The sequence below is a fragment of the Petaurus breviceps genome, unplaced genomic scaffold, assembly GCF_028583685.1.
Source record: "Petaurus breviceps papuanus isolate PSGF00001 unplaced genomic scaffold, PetGlider_PUasm1.0 90977, whole genome shotgun sequence".
Lineage (NCBI taxonomy): Eukaryota > Metazoa > Chordata > Mammalia > Diprotodontia > Petauridae > Petaurus > Petaurus breviceps.
In genome coordinates, this window is record NW_027187391.1 from 37,240,365 (window position 1) to 37,248,052 (window position 7,688).

At 36.6% G+C, this 7,688-nt stretch overlaps 1 pseudogene; it reads right to left on the reverse strand.

The window, feature by feature from the left end:
• Positions 1-6,630: 6,630 nt before the first annotated feature.
• LOC138153250 (dnaJ homolog subfamily B member 6-like) lies at positions 6,631-7,297 on the reverse strand (annotated as a pseudogene).
• Positions 7,298-7,688: the final 391 nt, after the last annotated feature.

A 7,688-nucleotide genomic window follows, 5' to 3' on the forward strand; every position in this document is an offset into this window, starting at 1 on the left:
CTTCACATTTATATGTAAATGTATATAAATTCCCTATAAATTTTAGCTATTATTAAAAAGGTTCTGTGGATGTGACGCTTTTAAAATCTTATTTTCTAAATGGATCAGAATTGTCTTATATCTTATCACTGGATCTAGAGATTAGAAAACTGTCTATTTTACATAATAGCTAACCCAGACTAGTAATTAGGCACTGAACAAATGAGTTTCACGATAGCATTAATTACTATTGGTTGAGAGTGGCCAGGAAACCAAGGTTGGGATAAATAATGATGGAAATTGTGGGGGAGGGAGCCTGGACAAAGAGGAAAACAGTTCTAGAATTTACAATCCAATCAATTATGTAACCATACATAGATGAGAGTCAGAGCTCCCAGAATATGTATTTTTTATTACCATTATTGACTAATATATAGCAAGAACCAAATCCTTTTTCTAGGGGTTTACCATTGAAACTAGACAGATGGCCTTCGCATCTAGTCTTTAACCATGGGAAAGTGAACTCAGGAGAATTTGGAGTCTGTACAAAAGGAACTGCATGAATAATGGATCTAGTTACATTTTTGCTTATTTCCACAACAATCACAGAGAGCAGTACAGGATACTGTAATTTGTCAAGGCCCCAAACACAACACAACACAACAAAACAGGTCTGTTGTTAATAATGGACAAATGGTCAGCAGCTGCAGCAAAGTTTCCACCAAAAAAAAAAAAAAGTCCAAGCCTGGAGAGAGGTTTTGGGTTTTGTTTTTTTTTTTTTTCTTGGTTGCTATTTTCTAATCACTTTTCCAGGATACAAGTTTTTCCATCTCTTCCACAAACTGTATCCAGGTTAACTATTGATTCAGGGACTGTGGGCTTCTTTCTGTTAGATGCATTTTAAAAACTGTATTTCTTTCCACTACGGTAGCTTTTGATATTCCACTCCATCAGCACACATGTGTCATTAGAATTGGCACACTAGCTTTAGCAGTCAAAGTAAATGTTTTGATTACATGGTCCATTAGAAGGACTTCTGTTATATTGCTTTACCTATACACACTTTCCAGTGTTCCATTCGGCACTATGCCCTGAATCAAGTCTGCTGGTAAGAGCTGCCCAACAAACCGATGGATGGAGGCACCTGAAACATGAAACCCAGGTCTGGTTACAAAGCCAACTCGTAGGCCAGGTGTGCCCGGCATCTTCCGGATGTTTGAAACATTTTCGTCAGAGCAGAACGGAGGCTAGTTTGATCAAACTGGAGCTGATGTTGGAGCATGAGGGGAGAAAGCAGACAGAGGGGAGCGTGGATGTTTGATCACTTAAGGCTGAAACCTGAACACCAAGCGAAACTCAGGGAATTTGAGGTCCATGTGATGCAGAAAGAAGTTTTGCGAGACGTTTCTGTAATCGAAACTGATGAGTTATACAGTTCCACTGCTGCTTCTAAGCATGCCTTCCTCTTTTTACCAGGGTTTATTTATATCATTATACATGGTATAGTGTGCATAGTAAAACCTTCATAGTTTTGACTCCATTAACTGGGCATTTGTGGTAACCCAGATCAGGGCCCAGCTAAGAATGAAGTTGACCTTTTTTATTTGGTGTGTTTTGAGGAGGAAGAGAGAGGATTTCCATATGTGTGTGTATGTGTTTGTATGTATATGTGTGTAAACACATATATATCTTTGGAAATTTATATATCTTATGTATATCTTAGGAAATACACATACATCTATATCTTAGGGAAAATATATATGCATATATAGCTTAGGAAATATGTACACATATATTATATATCTATGTTTTATATCAAGGGTGGGGAACCTGTGGCTTCAAGGCCACATGTGAACCTCAAGGTCCTTAAGTATGGCTCTTTGACCAATGGATTCAGTTAAAAGGCCCCACTTGAGGACCTAGAGGGGCATATGTGGTCTCAAGGCCATAGGTTAGTCACCCCTTTCTTATATCATACATTTATATCTTAGGACATACATACACATAACTTAGAAAAATATATTTGCATACATATAGACATATATAAACATATATATTTATGTTTATAGGACTATAAGGGGAATGTTTGAAAGGAAAAAAAAACCTCTTTAAGTCCTGTTTAAAAAACACCAACAACACAACTATGTGCATATAAACAATCTACTAATATTAAATGTTCTTATCTAAAACAAGTCTTCAATTTACCTCAGAAGTTAGCTTGCCTTATTCTATGTAACTAAAAGTAATAAAATTCTATTTCTTTAAAAAAATTTGGAAACTCAGACCATCTACTCATCTAGACTGACCTTTTCCCAATTAATTTGAATTCTTGAGGTATTACTGCATTGGTATGTACCTATGTAGAAAAGAAGTACAAATGAGAAGTAGGCACATGTTTAGTTTCCAGGCTCAGTCTCATTACTTGGAGGACTGTCTTTAACCACATTATGGTTAAAGAAAAAGAAGGAAACGGGAACATTCTATTTTGAGTGGCTTTGTCTCAAGGGTCTTTTTTTTTTTTTAAGCAATTGGGGTTAAGTAACTTGCTCAAGGTTACACAGCCAGGTGTTTCTGGGTGGGTGCTAAGTATCTGAGCCCGGATTCGATCCCTAGGTCATCCCAACATTGGAGCTGGTGCTCTTACTTGCAGTGCTACCTGGCCGTCCCTGTCTCAAGGGTCTTTTGATGCATTTGGTGAAATATCAACAGGCAAAGAAAAGCTGGTCCATTCCGTAAGCTACACTTCTACCACTGGATCAAAGAGGAAAAAGAATCAATGCAGTTGAGATGGCCAAATTTTAGAGGCATTTTAAGTCAGAAGCTAGGCTTCAGTTCCTCCTAAGCTCCCAAAAGCTTTTCCTTGACTGTCCAAATCAGATTTGTTTCTCTGTCTTGAGTCAGTGTCTAATACAGTCAAAAGCTCGAAACTTCCAGTTTCAGAGCTGAATAAAAATTACACTCAAAAGAGAGGCTTGAGTATCTGAGCCTATTTCAGAGAAATCATTTTTTCTCCCTCCTCTCCACCTACACTTGATGCTCTTAGTTTAGCAATGTCAAAAAGCTCGCTGTCTTCAATTGACTAAAATGGAACACTGGGGAAAATAGCATTCAGGTGTTGTTTTGAAGAAGGAATACTAGGTTGTCTGAGTTAGGAGGGATTGTAAAGATAGCTTAGTCCAATTTCCTCATTTTACAGAGGAAGGAACTTGAGGCCTAGAGAAATAAAGGGACTTGCCCAAGGTCACACAAATAGTGACCTAGACTAGAAGCCATTTCTCTTATCTCCCAGTCCAAAGCTACAAATGTGACTATGTTCCCCGCTTACAGTGGAGAAATTCCTTTTTCCTGAAATAGTTGGATAACAGATATGCAGGTATATTGTTCCTATGCTGATCCAGATAACTTCGTTTTTCCCTCTCCTGCTCATTCTTTCCACACATATCTCAGCCATAGGGCAAACTTTTCTCTAAATGTTAGTTGCTTTGCTAAACAAAACTTCATCTTTTCTTTCTACCTCTCCCAAATATTAAGAGGTCTGTTTAAATTCATTCATCTGTTTATGCAAACATTTAATAATGATTGAAACCCTGCTACATTTAAGGCAAGGTCTAAAGCCCAGAAGGAGACAGCAAAATGACCAGGACTCAGGCCTAGCCCTCCAGCAATTCACAATCTAAAGGCATCAGAGAAATAATTAGATAGACTTAAGCCAGACAGTGAACGTTCTTAGGCAAAATACAAAGTGCTAATAGGGTCCAGGTCTTGCTGGGAAGGGGTATTGCATAATTAGAACACATAGATAATGGAACCAGTCAAAGCATGTCCCTAAAAAGAAATAAGTATTTTAGAATGAAGAGCACAAATTTCATAAAGCCTAATCTTATTTCATTTTTATAAAATTATGTGAATTCAGTCTTCTGATTTAGGACAATCTTCTTGAAGGCAGAATGATTCTATTTGATGTTCTCAGTATAGTCTAATAAAATATTTTCATGAATGCACTGATTGAGCCTAATTGACCCACTGCCTAAACTCGTTTGAGATTAACCACCTATTCTGGGAGGTTCTTAATTACTACTAATTATAAAAAGTCACTTACACAGTTGAAGAATGATGTATAATGCATTTACCTGTCAGTGGCTAACAGAAATTGCTTATTTTATGCATTATAAGCATACAAATACCATAGTAAGTTTTGTTTCACTCTGTATACAATGTCCATCTCTGAATCTAGAGGCTAATTTGTGATTATCATGCTAGATAAAGAGGAACGTGAAAAAAATTACTAAATAATGAAGAGGAATTAAGAAGCCTCTTGATGAGTGTAAAAGAGGGGAATGTAAAGGCCGGCTTGAGGATTAACATAAAAAAAATAAGTACTTGGCAACTAGTCCCATCACTTCCTGGCAAACAGAGGGAGAAGAAATGGAAGCAGTGTCATATTTGATATAAGGAAAGCTGAGCATTGTAGAATCAACACTTTCGAATTGTGGTGCTGGAGAAGACTTTAAAGAGTCCCTTGGACAGTAAGGTGGTCAAGGAGATCAAATCAGTCAATACTTAAAGAAATTAATTCAGGCTATTCATTGGAAGGTCAAATATTGAAGATGAAGTTTAAATACTTTGACCAGAGACTGAGAAGATGGGACTCATTGGAAAAGACCTTGATGTTGGGAAAGACTGAAGGTGAAAGGAAAAGGCAGAGGGTGAGATGGAGAGATAGTATTATGGAAACAATATGAACTTGGACAGACTTTGAGAGATAGTGAAGGATGGAAGGGCCTGGTGTGCTATGGTTCATGAGATCACTAAGAGTCAGATATGACTCAATGACTAAACAATAATTTCTTTGAGGTTAGAGACTGTTTTTATTTGTGTCTTTTATCCTCAAACACTTAATAGTTCCTGGCATAAAGTAGGTGGTTACTAAAGGATTCATAGATCTAAAGCAGAAAGGGCATTTATAGTCTATCTACTGCAAAGAATGAAGGAAGGAAAGAAGAAAAGGAAAGAAGAAAGCACTTGTTTAGGACTTACTATCCTGTGCTAATCAAATCCAGCCTCAGACACTAGCTGTATGACCCTAGGCAAGTCATTTAACCCTGTTTGCCTCAGTTCTTCATCCATAAAATGAGTTGTAGAAAGAAATGACAAAAGATTCTAGCATCTTTGCCAAGAAAACCCCAAATGGTGTCACAAAAGAGTTGAATAAAACTGAAAGCACTGAACAACAATCCTGAGCTAAACCCTGTATTCATTTGATAGTCCTAACTCTTGGAGCTATTATTAGCCCCATTTTACAGAGGAGGAAACTGAAGCAGTCAGAGGTTAAGTGACTTGCTCAGGGTCACACAACTAGTGCGTCTGAGGCTCATTTGAACTCAGGTCTTCTTGGCTCCAGGACCAGCAATCTATTCATTGTGCCGCTTACCTATGACACACCTAGGTACTGGCAGAAGTGAAATTTGAATCCAGATCTTTTGACTCCAGAGTCAAAATGTTCATTGCTCATGCCTAGAGAAAGGAATACTAGCCTAGGAATCAGAAGAGCTGTTTTCATTCCCAGTTTTGGTTGCAATGACTCATCCTCTTTGGGACTTAGTTTCTTTTTCAGTAAAATGAGAAAGCTGGACTTTGTATTTCAATGATACCAGGAAAATAAAAACTTACTTTTTTGGGGGAGGAAACATAACAGGCAATCATAACTGATTTAGAAGCAATTAACATATTTGGTGACATTAACTTGGCCTCTGAATTTTGCATATATTGTAGAAACATATTTGAGAATTTCTTATTTGTGATTTCCTCTGTCATCTTAGACTCTATGTCACCCCCCTCCACCCATGCTCAACCCATCTGTCTCTAAAATTATCTTCCATTTACTATATATTTATCTTGAGTGTTCTGATTTATATATGCTATTAGAATGTGAGCTCCTTGAGGGCAAAAATAATTTTTTTTGTATGCCCTGTACCTGGCACATAGTAGGCTTTAAAAAAAAAAGATTTTGACATAAACATTAGATTTATTCTTTAAAAAAAAAAAACAAATAACAAAGAACCAGTGTACCAGTTTAACTTTTATTTTTTGCTCTAGATTTAACATTACATATTTAAACAATTGTCAAAACTTAGTTGCCAGCATTCATGTACAACTAGACTACATCCTTAATGTATTTCAAACCAGAAATTTATTACTGTTAATGCATTAACACCTTTTACCACTAAATACTTTTAAAAATTGAAATTAAAAAAAAAATCATCCTGCAATGTTAACAGCAAATTTGAACTACTACTTGACTCATATTTCAAACAAAATGGACAAGCAGGATTCATGCTGGAGTTAGTGTGCATGATGCCCTAGTACTACTAAAGGATCACTGGTCATCTTGGATCAATCTTAATAAAAAGAAAAGGACGTGCAGAAACTCACAACAGTTTTAAAGACAGAAAAAAGTTCCTATTAATGGAGTCCCAACAAGAACCTCAAAAGACTACGACAAATAATTGTTTCATTGAGCCGTTTATAAATACTTTTGATTAGGTATAGTTATGCTGAAAGAATTCCTTTGAAATCTTAAAAAAACGTTCCTGTTAATCCTCAAATGGTGCCTGTTATAGCTTAGTATTTCTGTTAAATGTGTGTGTTGAATTACTTTTTATTCAAGTGTAACAGCTGCTCCTTACTATTTTATTGTTAAGGACTTTAATTGGCCATCTTCTCTACCTTTCTAGTCTTTCTTGACCATTCTCAATAGTTCTCTTTTTAGTGATTTTTATACCATTAACTATTTTAATCATTATTGATATGGATTTGAAGTTACCTATTCCACTATCACCAAATAACATAGAAGAGAAGGAAGTAAGGCCTCTGTGCTTACTGAACCAAATGAAATAAATCCATTATCTACAAATGAAGAAAATCCATTTCTAAAAACTGGAAATTCACCAAAAGCAGAAAAAAAAAGGTACTGTGCCTATACTTCTGTTTCTATGATTCCCTCTTCGATTTTCAAAAAAGTCCCTTGCACCAAAAAAATTCCCTGAAGATATCCAGAATGTGAATCCATATTCCAATGGATTATCAAAATTACTTCTACCTCCACCATTTAATTGTTCTTTTCTATATTTGTTATAGATATCTCATTTTTTTTTTAGCATCTGATAACACCTTGTATGTCCCAGCTACTTGCTTGAATCTCCTTTATTTTCAAGATTTTCATCTGGATGCCACTTAAGTGCCAATTTGCAATTGACCTTTTTAATATCCTCTAGTGAAGATGTCTCTGCATACCCAGAACTTCATGGTAATCCATCATGTTTTAACAGTTTGGTGAAACAAGTTCTGAAAGGGGGTTGGAAACTGGCAACGGGAAGGAGGGGATGGTCAGTGGAGTCTGCCACTGACTCTATTGGGTTCCAGTACATCTGGGAGGGTTGGGGGTGGCAGAGGAGACTCTGCATAGTATGCTCTTAATAATTACTTGTCTCCTTTTTCAGAGCATCAGAGCTGGATCTGGAGCCGAGAAGACCTGAGTTCAAAAATAAGACCAGCCTCAGACACTTAACTAGCTGTGTGACCCTGAGCTAGTCATTTAACTACTGCCTCAGTGTCTTCATCTATAAAATGGATATAACAACAATACCTACCTCCTCAGGATGTGAGGATCAGATAAGACAATGTCTGTAAAGTGCTCTACAAACTAATGA